The sequence below is a fragment of the Mesocricetus auratus genome, unplaced genomic scaffold (genome assembly GCF_017639785.1).
Source record: "Mesocricetus auratus isolate SY011 unplaced genomic scaffold, BCM_Maur_2.0 Super-Scaffold_100676, whole genome shotgun sequence".
Classification (NCBI taxonomy): Eukaryota; Metazoa; Chordata; class Mammalia; order Rodentia; family Cricetidae; genus Mesocricetus; species Mesocricetus auratus.
This window is the reverse complement of record NW_024429266.1, coordinates 39,070,703-39,089,360: the sequence shown is the minus strand read 5'-3', so window position 1 is coordinate 39,089,360 and position 18,658 is coordinate 39,070,703. Positions and strand designations below refer to the sequence as shown.

At 44.0% G+C, this 18,658-nt stretch overlaps 1 protein-coding gene across 4 annotated transcripts in view; it reads right to left on the bottom strand.

Moving 5' to 3' along the window:
• CUNH1orf21 (chromosome unknown C1orf21 homolog) overlaps positions 1-18,109 on the bottom strand; it is a 193,773-nt gene extending 175,664 nt beyond the window's left edge. Inside the window, exon 1 of one of the 4 annotated variants that reach the window (XM_040738970.1) lies at positions 17,741-18,109. The gene's annotated coding sequence lies outside the window, so the exon portion shown is untranslated. Of the gene's footprint in view, positions 1-8,654; positions 8,771-17,740 lie in introns of those variants that run through there. The other 3 variants (XM_040738968.1, XM_005071277.4, XM_040738972.1) reach the window with 3 other exon arrangements.
• Between the last annotated feature and the right edge of the window lie 549 nt (positions 18,110-18,658).

Sequence of the window (18,658 nt, the reverse complement as noted above, 5' to 3'; positions counted from 1 at the left end):
AGGGCTACCTAATGGTCTCCAAACTCTCTTCCTCTCCTGATATCCATTAACCTATCTGCCCAATCAGTGCAAGAAACAGACCCTGCATCTGTAAACTCTTCCTTTCATCATGACTCTTACTGCAACCAACACGCACACACACACACACACACACACACACACACATCACATACACACAGCACACACATATACACGCACCACACACACATAGCACACACATATACACACACATAACACACACACACAATACACACACACACACAATTTCTGTATAAAAGGAATAAAGATACATATGTCAAATATAACACTCATCTGACAACCCAGTAGCCATGAATGGCTTGGTTAAATGCCCTCGTCTGCCTTTCCTCATTCCCACAAAAATCATGATGCTTCAAAGGGAACAGGGAGTTATTAAAGCTATCAAAGCAACCCAAGATGGTGTATTCTGTTTGAGGGGGAAACATGTCCGCGTATTTCTAGATGAGCGTGCAGTGGGCTAGCAGGTGCACACACTGCACTGAGTGGCTGGAGTGAAACTCGACATGGACTCCTGGGGCTGGATTCAAAAGAAAGAAAATAGCACCTAAGAGATGCTTGGAGTTTTTCACAGTAAAAGCTACCTGGTAAGTGTATATTCATTCAATTACAGGAAATAGCATCTAGGAATTCATTTAAATTTCTCCCACTTAATTTAGACACGTAAAATGTGACAACTCACTTTCAGTTCCACACGAAAGATTCAGCTCCATGGAGAAATAGGGGGCATAGGAACAAGAAAGAGGAGAAAGACTCATTTACTGTTATATGCATCCAAAACTGGACAAAGTCTCCACTTTGAGTTTTCCTTACTCTTCACACATGCGGCTGGCTCCTTAAGCACAATAAAAAGGGGTCAGAATGAGGCTCAAGTCCTTCCTGAATAGCCCTTTAATGGAACAATCATTGGAAAAAGCATCCTGAATGTATTTCCTACATTGCCCTGCAATGTCTTCAGGCCCTATGAAGGCCGGCAGTGCTAGCCCATCGAATCCTCTCCCCATTGCTACCCTGTTTGCCATTTAGCAAGCAACCTGGCCACACCTTCAAACAGAAATCACACTTCCCAAAGAACAATAAATACCTTATCATATGGATCAGGGTTGTTTGTCCTTCTCTGTCACTGACATTAATTCTTGGCCCTTGCTTGAAACCTTTCTTTGTGACATTTAAGATCCAAAACAGGGGTCCCAAAAAGGTGAGCACATGATCTGTCAGAGTAGCAGAGACCCATGCTGGTGCTACCCGCACTTCCATGTTTACACACGGTGCCTCTTCACCAATCACATGAGTTTGGGCAAGGGAAAATGTGGTTAGTTTTTAATTTGGTTAATTGTGATTTTTCTAATGAAAAAGAAAAATGAAGATTTCATCCTCACACATAGCATCATAAAACTATCATGTGAGAAATTATATTGTGAGATAGCATGTTTCCTGATACTTGAACCTAAAGTTGACTTGGCAAAGACTCAAAACAGTGAAAACAGAATATATGATTTGTCAGTTGTTCTAAAAGTGATTCCTTTGTCATCAAGAGACACATAAAAACTTGCAGAGTATTAGAGATGAGCAGCTACCATTTTCACTCCTACACTGACTTTCTCTTTTTGATTACAAAATGTTATTGCTTTCTGCTAGTGCTGGGGATCGAACCTGTGCATCCTGTATGCTAAGCAGGCACTCTATCTCTGACTTACACCTCTAGCTCTCCTTGCCCCCACCCCATATTTTACTTCCCTGAAACAGCTCCCAGGGAAATAGGCTCAACAGCCATGTGGGCATGAATCAACAGAGGAAAAGACAGCAGTTCCCAAGTAGTTCTCCTGTGGTTTCTACAGAATTTTTGGAAGTCACAATTTCTGAGTAAACCAGGTTCCCTAGCAACCAAATACTGATTTGAATTTTCTTTCCCACTCTGCCACTCAGTCCCCCTAAGCGGCAGTTGCTGATGGAAATATCAGTAAAAAGGATGAGGAGTAGACCTGGAGACTTGAGAAGATACACAGCTGTACCACCAAGCCAAAGTAAGACTTATCAGTGCTCTCTCTGCTTTTTAAAAACTGTAATAGAAAGAGAAAAGATTAGGGAATGTATTTGATTTGCCATTATAAATTTGAATGTGTAGGTCCATTAAGAAGCAAGAAACTATCATAGGTACTAAAACCTGACAAGCTGGAGAAAGACCCATGTAAGGTTTGTACCTAAGGAAGGTTTGGGGATTCATGTTAGTCTTGGGGACACAAGCTAGGGATGGCTTCATATATGGAAACAAGGAATTGGACAAATCCACTCACACCAACAAATCCATGAAAGTCAGAAGGGAAGGAAAAAGTCACTTAGCAGTTCGACAGTGAATGTTAAAAATTACCCTAGATATTACAAAGAACTTTGCCCAAGAGCCTGAGGAATTTCCCTGTCCAAAATTCAGTCTTTCTGGGATGGAGCTCCATCAAGCAAAAAGGGATACAGGAGAAGCCAAAGCTCTCAACAAAAAGAAAAAGAGCAGAAGTTAGAATCCTCTGGAACAGAAATTATGAATGTGGATTTGGGGGGTACATAAATCTGTATCAAAACTCCACATATTCTTCCTGTATGACTTCAGACAAGTCGTTTACCCTCCTGGACGTTGGTTTATTAATCTGCAAAAGAGAAGCCATGTCTAGTTTTCCACAGGCCTGATTTTCAAGCTAAATGAGCTCCTGTATACACTGTGTCTGGAATATAACATGTGCTTCATAAGAGTTTGCATTGAAAATTCACTCTTGTCAGCCATGTTGGTGCATGCCTATAGTCCCAGTCTTTGGGAGGTTGAAGCAGGAGGATTAATAGTTCAAGACCAGACTCTACTACATGGTGAATATGAGACCTGCCTGAGATACATGAGATCCCAACTAAGGAGAAAGGAGGAAAGAGGAGGGAAGGAAAGGAGGGAGGGGGGATGGATCTGCTATCATGCAATACAGTTTTAAATGGTCATGAAAATAATTTCATTAAGTAGCTCATTTCGTTTGCTTAGTGTGGAAGAACTGACAAGTCTACCTGTGATGACACAGTCTCTTATGTGCGCACGCTACAGGAGAACATATATCCTGCTGCTTGACACAGACACCAAACACATTTTTTTGCCTTCAGTTTTTCATACAATTGAGAAGTTATTGCTATGACATAAGAAACAAAAGAACCCAAGGCTTCACACCTGCAGCCTTTCTCCGGCACACATTTACTCTGAGCTTTGCTTAGCCTCTGCGTCTGTATCTGGGCAACTGCTGTTTGGCTCTTCTTTCGCAATGAAATAACCAACAATGCATGTAGATTTTAAAGAAGGAATGCAAACAAACATCTGTACGCCTATCTCTGGACCATCAAGTACCCAGGCAACTTCCCACACGTCCCCTTCCAAGCACAATCTTCCTTCACAATGAAGACTCTCCTATGCCACCATCTCCTTGCTTTTCTAAATACATGTTCCTACATACAGATCTCTCATTAGTCAAAAAGGTGCTTTACCCGAGCATTGTGAGCTTCACATAAATGGAACCTTCCCATATTGCTGTCCTATCTTGCCTTCCCCTTCAAACACGATGACTTTAAAAGCATGTAGGCTTGAGGGAGGGCAAGGCAGAAGAGTACAACAGGGTGACTTACCACTGTGTAGGTTATTCTCACTACTGGTTGTATGAATGCAGAGCTCCCTCACTCAGTGTACTGTTGGCTGATACAACGGCCATTTCAAGAGTTTTGCTATCATGAGCAGCACTGCTCTGGGCATTCTTGTACATGTTTAAGAGTTTCTCAATGGGGAATCAGCCCAACTCATATAAAAACTGGTAAGGCTGGTGTGGCAAAGTTTCTGCTCCCACTCCTGCCTGGCTGCATACTCTAAGCAGATCCCATTCTGCCATCCTCCCATAATCACTGCATCAATTTAGCATGGCCGAGGACATAAGCACGGCCCCTCTGTTCTGTGTCTTTGCCCATCACTTGACACTGACAGACTTGCCAAGCATGAGATGGTATTGCACCATGAATGGTTTTAATATTAAAATATATTCCACATCCACTATGATTAAACAGCAAGGTACTGGAGCATGAAGGGACAGAGTTGAATAGAAATTGCAGAAATACAACTGATTATGTATGGAAATTAATTCTATAATTGGGGCCTATCTAAAAACCAATGGGCAAAATGGACTTTTTAAGCAGGGGCTTGCAATGCCCAGATAACCAGGTTGAAAGAAGAGGAAATTGAATCTAGTCTCCACACCATCCACTAAGATTAAACACATAGTAAAACGTTAATGACAAAAATCACACAACTACTAAAAGACGATATAGGCGAGACTCTCTATGACCAGGCTCTCCAAAATAGCAGCTACCAATCACATACGACTAGTGAGTACTTGAGAAGTGAATATTATTTGATTTACTCTTAACCAAATGAAATTGAAGTTCAAACACTCATACTCAATTCAGTTATTGGCAAACTCTTAGGTACACTTGGGACATGGTTTTATGAAGTTCCTCTTTTTCAACTATAAATTGGTGAAATCTAAATACATATCAAGTATTTACAATAGAAACTAGAGCCCAAGATATGCTAAAAGTTAAAAACTGGGACAAACAAATGCTCAGAGGTCAAGGCCATGTACGACTGTTGTAAGGCCTTAGGCTCAATTACTAGCGTCAACATGGTGGCTATCAACTGCTTGTAATTCCAGTTCCAGGGGTCTGACCTTCTCTTTTGGCCTCCAAGTGCTCCTGCACACATGGTGCACATAAACACGCATATACATGCATCCACAAAATTCTCTTTAAATGTTGTTTTTAACTTAAAACATACACAAATGGTTAAAATTTTTAGTATGGGAGTGAGCATGATCAAAATATATTCTATGTATGTATGAAATATAATGAAACATTATTTTTGAGTAATATGTGCTAATAAAAATTCAAATACCAATAACTTTTAAATACTAATTATTTATTAGAATAATAGTTTTGAAGTTAAAGAAATATATCATTACAATTAATTTATTCTACATATTTACTATAGTTACTAATCAATTATATGCATGGTTTATATTATATTATTATAAAGTATTACTCTAAAGCCTGGAATATAAGGATTGCTTTTCCAAAGTATGACTCAAAAACGCAAAGCAATAAAAAAGACAAAAACCATTACATAATTAAAGGGGCAATCAGTGAAAATGTCCAATGGTAAACTCAAAAAAGTTCATAAACATTAGGAATCATATCTCCAATATAACATAAAGAGGGAAATTTTAAGAGATGATTTGTGGGGAGGGGGCAAGTGAGGCAGGTTCGTGAGAAGAAGAGTTCAAGTCAGCTCATTATAAGAAAGATACAAAGGGGCTTGGATGAAGCTCAGTTGGGAGAGGGCTTGCCTAGAACTCACGAAGCCATGGGTTTGTCACCACCAAAACTGAGCATGATGTACAAGAGCTGTTACCCAGCACTTGGGAAGTTATATCAGGAAGATCAGAAGTTCAAGGCCATCCTCAGCTACAAAGACCCTGACTCACGAGACTGGGTCCTGAGTTACGTTATAATCATCTCTCACTATTTAGATAACAAAAATACTAAGGCTTTACAGTAAGTATATCTATTAGTATATGAAATATATACTCCATATTTATCTATGGAAACTATATATAAATGGAAATTTCCAGAAACACAAAGTTGAGGTTTTAAGTAACTTTAATTACAGCATAATGTCACGATTGTTTCATTTTGACCTCTTACTATGTCCTAATTTATAAAGTAAGTTTTACTAGAAGTATAGAGGTAAAAATAGGCTTTGTCATGATCTGCCACTCCAGGGTACCCATTGGGGATCTTGTAGCATCTCTGAGGGCAACAGGGAACTACTGCATTGAGCAAAACTACAAGGTATTTATCCTTTGACCCAGTGATCCTACTTAGAACCTACCATAAGGATAAGCCATGGAGAATACTAACAAATATTCACAACACTTTCCATTGCAGTCCTGTACACTCAAGTTTTTTGTTTGATTTGCAACTAAATTTCCATCAAAAAAACTAAACCAGTCCCCACTACAATGGAAGTGCAGAAGTCTAGAGGCAACCATATATTCAATAAACAATTTGGATATTTTAACACAGCAGAGTCACAGTTGTAAGATATAATGAGAAAACTCCAAAGTGATCTCTCAAATACACTAGTAAGTTCAAAAAGGAATGTGTGGAACTACAGGATGCTACTGTTTTTCTATGAGGAAAAGAAACAAGAGTTTGATTACCTTAAATAAAATAATATATAAATATGCACTGAGCATACCATATGCATATATGCATATTAATTAGTGTTCCATCTGCATATGGACATGTGTTTATATTCATATCTCAGTAGATATGTATATACATATAAACCTTCCTAATTCTGCCCACTGAAAAAAACAAGCAATAAGATCTGGAGGCAGGAAGAGTCCTTAATATCTAGCCTCTGGCATCTAGATACCATTTGTCACTAATGAAGATCAAGGCAGGAAATAAGCACATCTGAAAAATCTTGTTAAACCAGAAAGAAATGAATCTGTCAATAACTTCCTAGTTTCGTCAAGCAGATTCAGAAACCAATTTGAAGACTCTCCCGCTGGAAAAATGTAGGAAGAATTTAGAAATAAATGACCATCTGGAGGCTGAAGCAGGAAGAGTGCCAATTGGAGGCCAGCCTGGTCTAAAAGCAAGACCCTGTCTAAAAAATGTACAAAATCAATCAATAATTATAGGGGATTTAAATACAAACTGCACTAAAATCCCTGTGTTCATAATGATATTTACATAAACAATACAACAAAACACTTCACTGGTCTCATTTGGAAGCCACTAGAAAATCAACTCATTATTTTGAACATTAATTAAAATAGAGGGAAGGAAAGCAATCATTAATTATACCAAAAGACACAAACCGCAAGGTAACCAAATGGTTGATGTGTTTCATGAGAGAAAAGTTCCAGCTAGCTGATTTTATAACTTGTTCTGCAGTGACATTGACCCTCAGCAGCTTGAAGTACCTGAGATAATTCTATCATAGAAGGAACAGGTTGACAACAACAAAGTCCACTGAGTATTCATTAGAGCCTGGATGTCAATCTCAGCATCTCACTTACTACCTACCAGACCTCACTCAAGGTGCATTCTCCTAACTCTTCCCCCAAAGAAGCAGGCTGTCTGTGATCGCATGTATTGGGATGGGTACCACACTCCGCGTGATGAGCTACCAGTATGCAGGAAAAACAGGAAAGAAAAGAAGGTAAAGATGCAAACAGAAAAGTCACAGAATGCAGGAACCCCACAGGGCCTGCTGCTGTCTCTTCAGCAAATAAACTCTAGGGAAGAAAATGAGGAAGGGATGCAGACAGAGAGAGGAAGTCTACTATAAAAACAGATGCATCCCTCAGCTGCAGACATCTTTTGGATCCTGAATGTCACAAAGGAATCACTAAAAAATAGAAAGAAGAAATTAAAAGATCTGCTCTCTGATATTTGATTTAAAAAAAAAAGAATTGTTGAAACAAGTTTAGGCATGATAATTGTGGTTGTATGAGAAAAAAAGTCCTTATCTTTTAGAAATAGTAATCTAGTCAGTACAGACAAGATGATAACCATGTCTGTAATATGCTTCAAAAAGAAACACAGGTAGGGGGAACAGGCAGAGGAGAGAGCACAGTTGGCAAGGAGTAAATCATTAAAAATCTTATGATGGAGTCAGAGAAATTAATTCTGGTCTCATCACCACTACTGTTACTTTGGTGAGAGGTCCTAAGCATGCTGTGTCTCAATTTTTCTTATTTATAAACTAGAAGTAAGGGTAATTATTGCAGCGAGCTATTGCACACACTAAAGAGGAGAATGTGTATGATGTACTCAGTACAGTACCAGAGAGCAGAGTAAATATTCAGTATGCATTAGCTTCTGTTAATACAAGTTTTGTTGCTGTAAGTCACAAGCTACAAGTGGGGGAAGCTGAATGGAGTTAATCAAAAGCCAATAAATACCCTTCCCACTAAATTAGGATGCTTCACCTGCTTCTACCTCTAGTCTCTCTGCATCCAGTCTCTGCAGAGACTGAAAACAAGAATCAGACTCTTAGTGGGCTTCCCTACTTATACTACAAATCTTTTTTTTTTTTTGGTTTTACGAGACAGGGTTTCTCTGTATTGTTTTGGAGGCTGTCGGTCTAGCCTGGCCTCGAACTCACAGAGATCCGCCTGCCTCTGCCTCCCGAGTGCTGGGATTAAAGGCGTGCGCCACCACCGCCCGGCTTATACTACAAATCTTTAATGACACGGCTTCTCACCCTCCACTTCTGTAGAAAAGAGACAATTAACCATCTCTTGTGACAATGTTTTAACTGTGTGGTTAGTTGCACTGGCTATTCATCTGCGGGATGTATTTTTATCCCCCTGTAAATCAATACACACACTCATGATTCCACAACAATTAAACATTGTTCTGTTTCATCCTCCTTCCAAAATTCATCTCCAATTTGTTACCACCTCGCCAGGTGCTGGCATAAGTTACACAGTGTTAAACTCAGAATTTTAAATATACAAACTAACACAGTGACAGACCTTGAAGCCTTGCATGGAGCACACCCTTGCATAACAATGGCAAGATGCCAGCCGTTTTTTGAAGACTGAGGAAATACTTGATATTCTTCAATGAAGTGGAGATTCCCAGCTCTCTTTAATAAGAGACATCACAAATCCTGAGGAAAGTTCATCAGTATTATTTTACTTCTTCATGCAAGAACTCTAAAAACACCACCGCTGCATCCTCTCACAGACACCTCTCCTGTCTAGTTGATTGCCTCTTTGAGAACCTCCATTTTGCATTTTCTTCTCTGTCCTTTCTATCACACATCTTGAAGGCTGGAGTTCCCCAGAACTCAATGTTCTGTTTTCTCCTACACAGTTTCCCAGGGAAATCTCATACCAAATCACAGTAGCACCTACCACATCTCATTCATTCATCTTCCATCCATCCACATACCCACTCAACAAACAAGTGCTGTACCCCATTGTGTATGATAGGATCTTTTTAAATTAGGGAAGGATCAAAGAGATACAGTCTTGCCCTCATGAGCTTTACACTTGGTTTGGGGTTTAGTATTAATGCTAATCCCAAAATCACAAAAAAACGAACATGCAGTTGCAACACCGAGGCGGCATACCAGGGAGGAGTTGCATGGTACAGTAAGAAGGTAGAATAGATGGATTTAACCTTGCTGTGGAAACTGCAAAATGATTCCTTAAGAAATGATGACTGAGCTGAGATCAAACCTGTAATTCTATCCCAGACTTGCTTCTGAAAGCCAGGCCAGAATTCCACCTGTCTATTAGGCCTCTCCATGTAAGAGAACAGACATACCTAAAACACTGATTCACTAACTTTTAAAAACTGATTCACTAACTTTTTAAAACTGATTCACTAACTTTTTCCCTCAGTGCTTGGATTTTCCTCTCAGTGAACATGATCCATTCAGAAAATATTTCATCATTTCCCCCCAACTTTACTGGTTCCTTCCAGTTCTGTTGCTGTTTTCATCTTCCTTCTATACCTCTTCTCCAGACTAGCTCTCAGCATCCCGACCAGGCTGGCATGAACACCACAACTCACTTGCTCTGTCATTGTCCCCCTTTTCAGTCTCTTCTCTACACTTACGAAATGACCATGCAAAAAAAGGTGTGTCTTCCCTCTTCCAATGACACCCATTGCTTAGATGCTGGGTAAAGGTCCAAACTCCACACAGTTCATAGGCCTCAGCTTCTAGTCCTCCATCACCTGGAAAGAGCAGCCTCGTAGAACCCTATCCACGTGGCTTCTCATCACAAAGGCTCTTCTGCCTGCAGTGGCCTGCTTCATCTTCCCTCTGCTCCCAGGCCTGTTTGTCCCAAAAGGCCAGTCTCTGAACTGGCCTAAATGTCAGAGAATGAGTAGAGTGAGAAAAATAAAAACTCATCAAACTGTAATTTATTGTCCAACCTAACGCCTTTAGAGGGTGAGGGGGTACGCAGCAGTATTGAGCAGTGGGAGTGACCAAGACTGTTCCCAGGGAAAACGGGTGTCCTGTGGGCCTATCTCCCAATTCAAGTGCTTTCTTATCTCAGCTCCCAAAGCATGTTTGTGTATTCACCACGGATCATGTGCTCACGTGACAATTCCCCTGCTTGCCTGGGAACTACACAAAGCCAGGGCCTGGTCTTTGTATCTCTAACATCTCCCTGGTGCCAGGCACTGGGATGACACAAATCATCACCAAGAAAAGCAAATGTTTGCTTGATAAATTACTGGAGCAAATAAGAAAGATTAGCTGCCTTAACCTTGGCCAACTACAACACTATCATTCCCCATCCAAGCTAGACTTCCTCAGTTAGCTAAAGCGAATTTTAAATGAGAGCACCATTTTCATTAAAAAAAATTCCAAGCCTCACATCAATTAATAGCTGTCAATCAACCAATAACTACTTATACAACACAATCAAGTCTTCTGGCTTGGTGGGCAGGGCAGAAGAGCATATATTTAGTTGGGACCAAGAGGATATATAAGTGATGGGTGGGGATATAGCTCAGTGGTAGGGGAGCTTGTCTAGTATAACATCTGGGATCCCATTCTCTACACTGAAAAAGAACTTTCTAACCTAAAACCAAAAGTAATAATAAAATATTGTTACAGGAGTACATGGAAGGTAAGGAAGAAACTATTCTTAGAGCAGAGAGTTCCTTGAACATGAAGGATTTGAACTCGGACTTGGGAAAGGGTTTCAGTATCAAGAGAAACAGTAAGAGGGAGGAAGGAGGTCATCCCAAGGCTGGCCTGAAGAAGCAACAAAGGCAAGCAGATTTGCCTCGGGGGAGCTTTCTCAGAATGTCTTTAGCACAGAAACAAAAAAAACGTGAACTTTCTGGAGATGCTAAGAAACTCCAAGAGATTCTTAGATTGTGAATTCCCCATCAAAGTATATGTGTGAGATACATAATGAGGTATGTGCTGCTTATCCCCTCATAACCTTCCCATCCTAGGAACTGTTACATGACTATCTTAGGAAACTCGCTTGCAGACAGAACGGAGGTCACCCCTCCGCATAAAGGAACCATCTCTGCGTCACCTTACTCTGCCAGGGCCTTGGGATCTTCTCATGAGAAGTCGTGTGAATCCAAGGCCTCTCCCAATTGGAGATAATGAATGTAGCCCTCTTTCTCAACACTGAAGGTCAAGGAGAGGCTATCAGGAGTCCACAGGATGCCCACAGCACCTCTCAGGCTGTTATGAGACCTACTTCACTTACCACTTAGCTCTCTGAGAACAGGTACGAAAAATGTCCCCACATTCCAGGCAAACGATGCCCTTCTCAGGCAGGAAAAGCCATAAGTCACCAGTGAAGAGGAACACATGGGTGTGATGAGAACTCAAACTACTACCCTTATCTGCCACCATCAAATAAAGCAGGGAGCCAGCCAAGAGGGAATCCTTCCTTAAACACCGGTCTCCCTGTCCCACTATAAAAGCAGCCTCTTCCAAAGGGCTCACGCACTGGACTACCAGTGTCAGAGCTACTTCTCAAGTCGAGCTTTCTAAAAAGGTCAGTCCTGCATTAACAGGCCAATGGCTTATATGGGGCTTATGTGGCTTTACTTCCCACCTCCAGCCCCCACCCCACCACCCCCCGAATCTGAGAGTCAAACCTTGGACCTCAGACCTGCTAGAAAAGTGCCCTAACTACCCCTGGGCTGTATTTCATTTCATTCATTGAGGTCACAGTCCTCACCCAAACACCTTTCCACTGGCTGTAGTCTCCCTGGTAAGGTGAACACACACTACATACAGACTTACAGGTGAAATCGATAATGTAAGGTGTTTGCTACAGAGCCTTCGCTTGGGATAAATGTGTCCCGGGAGCTTATCAAACTATCATGGAGAACTATAAAATCACAACAAATGGGGGAGCGGTGTGGTTCCAAGTTACAGCAATGTCTATTTAACCAAAGGAGAAGAAAGGCCAAAGGAAACCATTCTACTCGTGATCAACACAGAGAATCTGGTGCGCAACAAATGGGGGAGCGGTGTGGTTCCAAGTTACAGCAATGTCTATTTAACCAAAGGAGAAGAAAGGCCAAAGGAAACCATTCTACTCGTGATCAACACAGAGAATCTGGTGCGCCTCTGCATGGGACCATCATGGAAAGCTGTGCGATGCTTCCCCGGATTTGCCGATCGAGTTTTTCAAATTAACAATCACCATCGGGATTTTTCCTTTCGCTGCCGTCCGCTGGAGGAAGGAATCGCCAAGTGAAGCAAAGCTCTGGTTGCTGTTGCACGGCCTGGGAGCCTTTCAAGTCTACAGAAGGCCTAGGAGCCTTTCAAGTCTACAGTACAGCACTGTGGAATCAAAAGTGAAAACAAGTCCGAAAGTCCCCTCAACTTCCACGCTCTAACTCCACCTATCCCGTGAGGAATAAAGTGTATGGCTGTCAACTGGCGAATTCTATAAACACGCCTGTTGAGATGGCGGGAGGCTGTGAGACAGGCAGGGGCAGGTAAGTGCTGGAAGATCTGAGGCTTACTGGGGGAAAGAAGGTGGGAGGGATGAGGCTGTGAGGGGCAAAGTAGGACTGAGCACAGGGCCCTGAGGGCAGGGGGAGGGGCTGGGTTTGGAAGCCTTTGGGCAGCAGGTGGGAGGAGCACAGAGAAAGTGGCTCCTGGCTAAGGTGCTAGTGTAGTTCATTCTCAAATGAACCTCCTCTTGCAGGTAAAAACACAATGGCAGAGGACACCAGAGGGGTTGTGGGTGGACATCTGCAGGGCAGAAAGGCATGGAAAAGCTCCAGGAAGAATAGGGAAGTGAAAGGGATATTTGGAGGTAAGCAAGGCCAGCTCAAGAGAACAGATTTCAGAGAGCCCCAGGATGCTGGGAGCCTGAGTGAGCTCACCGCACTGGGCTCCACGTTGCCTTTTTCCAGGTTATTCTGGAGCAAGCAGCTGTGGACCAAATAAACTGGGAGTTGAGAGTGTTAGAGCTCTCCCGGACCTCTCTACCAGGAGAGATGCCAGCACGGAAATCCCTGATGGCTACCACTGCGGTTCAATGTCTAAGGAGACATGAAAAGAAAATGGTAAGAGATGGTAACTAGAAGGTAGAGGTGCTGACTGAGCTCCTCAGACACGTAAGATGAAGATCACAAGAGAGAAGGATTCATCAGCTATGGAAATCACGGCTATTCCAAATTAAGATGACTTTAACTCGGAGTCGAGGTTATCTGTTCCAGCATCCTGTTTGCCATGTTTACTTCCCTGTCAAATATGTTTCAAAAACTCCACCCTGGTGCAATCTTAATAAACTATCACACCGATTTATTAAAAGCTATGTCTGCATCTAATGTATTTCTCCAAGGTTTTAACACATCACAGACCTTAACTAATTAAGTTAATTCCTTCAGTTTGATCACTATTTGAGTGACGTCCAAGTGCAAAGCAGTATGCCCTGCCAGCTGCCATGGGGGTTTCGGAGATGAGCGAGACAGCCCTGCCTCCTAGTAGCTTGGTCAGTAGCTTACATTCAGATTAGGGAAGCTGTACTCTTTCCCAAGTCTAGGGAACTGAGTGACTTACAACTGAGGAAATACATTTTTCAGGCTACACATTTATAGGAAAGTCGGCATCATATTAATACCTGTGACTGCAGACATTGCTTGCATTCCTCTCCATGTTTATCCTATCCTGGTTTACCCCCAAGCGCTCCTGTCATAATTGCATAACCGCAGAGTGTCATGTTGTTTCTTATTGCAACTCTAACTTGTAAAATTAAACTTCAGAACTGAGACAGGTTAAATGACTGCCTACTTTAAAAATATGTATATGTATAATTTACACACCACTTCAGATAAGCTCCTGAATTATGAGTCCTAAAAATCAAAACTATCACCATTTTTAAAAATGTAGTTTTAGTACTGCAGTTCTTCCTGCACAAAAGAGCTGTATGTGTGTGTGTGTATGTGTGTGTGTGTGTATGTGTGTGTGTGTACTTTCTCAACAGTATTTTGCACTGTCTCTTACTCCATACTATACAGTGATACTAAAAGAAGGGCCATGAAATAGCTTAAAATTCACATATTTGCTAAAAACTTATTAGTAATATAATGGCATGGCTCATCAGATAAGGGTGCAAGCTACCAATCCTTACAACCGCTGGGACCCACATGGTACAGGAAGAAAACTGAATCATGTAAGCTGTCCTCTAACCTCTGCACGCACATGTGTATGTGTTCGAATACATACGAGCACACGATAAACAAAAAGGTTATTCAAAATACTTCTACATACTAAAGTAGAGAAGGACCAGAGAAACACATGAACACCCACCGTGTATACTATGTGGGGTCTTTACACCTGAATCATCTCCAAACCCTCTACCCACTGTGAGGTGGAGTCTGCCCTGTAATCATTTCCAAAACTGTATTTTTGAAGAGATGTATTTTTTCATGAAACTAAATCTACCCCTCCATTATCAGAGTGAATTCTTATTTACTAGATGCCTGGGTTGTTTAGCATGGTCAGGAGGTTCCTGAAAAGTTGGAGGCCAATCAACTTTTATGTGAAAACCATTTTCATGTAAAATTGCATTATAAGAGCAAATGTGCCAAGCCTCACCTCTGACTGACAATCAGCCGGCAGCTAGGAAGGCTTGCTGAAATGCTCCAGGTCATTCCCTAGCACAGCGTCAACCCCATGACTCTGATGAGTTTAGGTGTCTAGAGTTTAGCCGTGAGGAGAACCAGAACTAAATAGTTTAAACCAGTATCCAGAGCTTGAGGCAACAGTGACACAGCAAGGGGGAAATGTGTCCAATGGCACACAAAGCGAAGCCACGCCCCCTCTACACTCAAATCTAACAAGCTGAAGGAAAACAAAGCATTGCCTTATAAGACATGTGAGTTGAACACCTTCAGTTAACTCACATTCTTCTTCCACATCGTCCGGGACAGAATTACCATCATAGTCTAGAAGAAAACTTTCTTGAATGATACAAAAGCCCATGACCTTTGTATTTAAATGTGCTTGCCACAAAAGGTGTTTATATAGCTGGCTACCAGTTACATAGATGAGTTGAAAGGAAACCTGTGGTAATTGGCACACTTAGGTCTCTCTCTATAAAGGCCCCCCCCATCTTTTTTACTTAAAGGAAGCAGAGAGACACTTAGTTTTTGACATCTTTGCTGATAAAGAGCATGCAATACAAGTGGCCGAACAATAGTCTAGGGAAAACCACTCAGACACAATATTGAGCAAAGCCTGCTCAATGCCAAATCCAACACTGTATGAAAACACCCGCATCCTGGACATGGTACAAGGTGTGAACTCCATCCCCGGTAGTGAGTCTGAATCAGTCACAACAGACAGAACCAACCAATGGAGAAGTTCCTCATTCACATCTTGTGACACTTCAAGAGATTCAAGTCACTTCTTTTAAGTGTGTGTGTGTGTGTGTGTGTGTGTGTGCGCGCACGTGTTTGCACAAGAGAGAGCCACAGAAACATGGAGAGGAGAGAGAGCCCAAGTACATCTGATGAAGAAAGACAGCCTCAGGTGTCATCTTCAGGGACTTTGCCCACCTCTTTTGAGACAAGATCTCATCAAACCACTTCATACAGTGCCCTGTCAGCTCCCCGAAATCCATACAAAACGATTAAGGGAGGTAGGTAGGCTGGGGAAGAGCAAATTACTAGCCAAGAAAACAAAATTATCGGGGTTTTTTTTCAGCTTGGAGTGAAAACTTAACCCTGAAGAAGGGAGATAAAAGCATTGGGGTCCTTCTAGAATGAACCTTTTCCTCTCTACCACCCAAGTGGACGGAGGGCAAGTAGGGTATATGTCCTAAGTTCTAAGAAGGTGTGTGTGGAGTTTATATTCCAAATGAGATAAGAGCTAAATGCCAGAGGTACCTCAGCCCCCCTGAGACATTCTCCCATCTAAGGGGTCCAGAGCATGTGTTCACGTTGCTTTCCTAGCAGTCCTGTTCTCTAAACCTCAGTTGCACAGTACCAAACACAGATTACATTTCAATGCTGCACTTGTGAGCTCTGACGTGCTAATTCCAGCGTCATTTCTAATGCCTTTAAATAGGCTGGGTTGTTCTATCCCATGGACCCTTCCTTCCTTCAAAGTAGGAAAACAAAAACAGATGATGGAGTCCAGATTCATTTCCAAATCCCATCAACTGGATTTCCACACAGCCAACACAGCACATAGTCAGGCGATCATATACCCCAGCTCCAGAAGTATGGAAAAGGGTGGAAACTCCCAAATTCTGCACCCATTCTACCAAACTCAAAGGTTATTCTGGTTAGGTAGAAAGTGAACCCATCGCCTTGAACTGGAAGGTGCTCCTTAGAACCATGTTTAATGAGCTTGTCAGTTCCCCCACGCGTCTAAAAGGGAAAAAAGTCCTACAGGAAATCTGTGGCCAGCCGGCCCCCTCCCAATGTCTGAGTCAGAGAAAAGCGTCTTCACGGAGCTTCTGGCTGATCAGGGTGTATCACTTTCCGAGCTGCTCAGCAACTGAACTTATGGCTGTCTTCCAGCCACGCAGAACACAAGCTCTATTTTAAAACACTTTTTCCTAACTCACATACGATAAAGGTAGCTAGCTCATAGGTTGTCAACTTCCTACTGGAAACAAATCACTTCCCTCTCAAACTGTGTTTGCTGTCTCTCAAGATTAATGCGTGTTCGAGTGTGTGTATTTTTATCTTTGGCCATGCAACTCTACAAGCAAAGAAAGGCACCCCCAAATTTTATCAACATGCCTGCCTGAGCTATTCAGGGCCTTCACAAGAGGAATGAATGGGCGATGAAAGCCCTTCAGCCTAGGGACTTCTCCCACACAAACATTAAATATGGGCAAAAAAAAAAATCTCTGGAGGGAGGGGGCAGGGTGGATGATGAGGAAGGACATTAAGCAGCCAAGCAAAGGCAGCCCAGGCGCCGCCGCGGCACTTCTCGAACTGCATGCAGAGGGAAGAGAAATCTGCTCATGTAATACAACCAAGCACCCTCGGGCCGCCGCGCAAGGGCACGAATAATAAATACACCCAGGAAGGCAAACAGATGTAGAGAAAACAAGCCACCCTGGAAAGGTCAAAACTTCAGAAACCCCGGGGATCACATCACCCACATAAGCGCACCATCAGTGGAAGCAAGAGAAGGGACTTGGAGACTTAGCAAAAGATGCTAAATTTGGGTGTTTTTTTTTTTCTTTCCTTCCCAGCTCCTGCTTGCAAAGTAACAGTGGCTACAGGCAAAGCTTGAGAAGAGCAGGAAGGCTGAGGGCGGCGCGGGGTGCGGGTGGGAAGGGAGGGGTGTCTCACACCAGCCACCCAGGCCTCGATGTGACGAAAGTCGTCAGCAGCCCTAACCGCATCCCAGCCCCTCCACCCAGCAAGCAGACGCCCCCCTGCAGCTCCCCCAGCCTGGCTCCGCTCCCTTGCAGCTAGCAGCCCCGGCAGCCCCGCAGCGGCAGCGGCAGCAGCAGCAGCCCAGGCCGGGCAGAGTGCCGGCAAACGGCAGGATCACGGCTCCCATCCCTTCGGCAGACACCCCACAGGCCTCCCTCCTTGCCCACCCGGGACACCCAGCGCGCCGGCGGTGGCTCCCGCTTACCTTGGGCGCTCGCGCGGGGGGGGGCTGAAGGTGGCAAGCCCCCCGGCCCCCGCCCCTGGCCGCCTCGTCTGTTCTCTTCCTCCCTCCTCCGCGTCCTCCTCCTCCCCACAGTGTGGCCGGGGCTCCCCCTCCTTCCCGCCGCCTGGAGTAAAAGCCGAAAACCCCGGAGCCGGGCCCGCGTGCGTGCGTGCGGGAAGGCGGCGTGCGGCCAGCTCTCCAGTCACTGAGCGCGGCGCGCCGCTCGCAACTAAAGTGTGAAAGAAGCGGTGGCCGCGGCGGCCGCGCCACGGAACGGCCCCCCGGGAGTGGGCAGGGAGCGAGCGGGAGCTGGCAGACTCGGAGCGGGGAGGGAGGGGACCTCCGCGCCCAGTCGCTCACTCGAGGGGCGGGGGCAGCCAGACACTCCCCCGCCGCCCGTCCCCTCCCCTCCCCTCCCTGGCTCCCGCGCGCGTCCGGCTCTCCTCCCCCGGGGCGGGGCCTGCGGAGGACGGCGGGCGCGGCGCTTCGGGAAGAGGGGCCGGACGGCCGCGGCTGCGGGGAGGGAGGAGGGTAGGCAAGCTTGAGGATGTCTGTCTGTCTGCCTGGGTGTGTGTGCTGTGGGGAGAAGGGGAGCGAGCTCAGTGTGTGCGCGCGCGTGTGTGTGCGTGCATGTGTGTGTGTGTGTGTGTGTGTGTGTGTGTGCGCGCGCTGCAGGAAGGGCGGACTGCGTGTCTATGTGGCGCATGTGGGTGCTGCAGGAGGGTGGTGTGTGTGTGTGTGTGTGTGTGTGTGTGTGTGTGTGTACGTGTACGTGTGCGTGTGTGTGTGTTTTGCATGGAGGGCGAGGTGTGTGTGATTTCGTGCGCACCCGTGCTGGCGGGAGGGCAGACCCAGATAGGAAGGCTGTGTCTTGTCTGGCCTTCCCAGGGCCTGTCACTC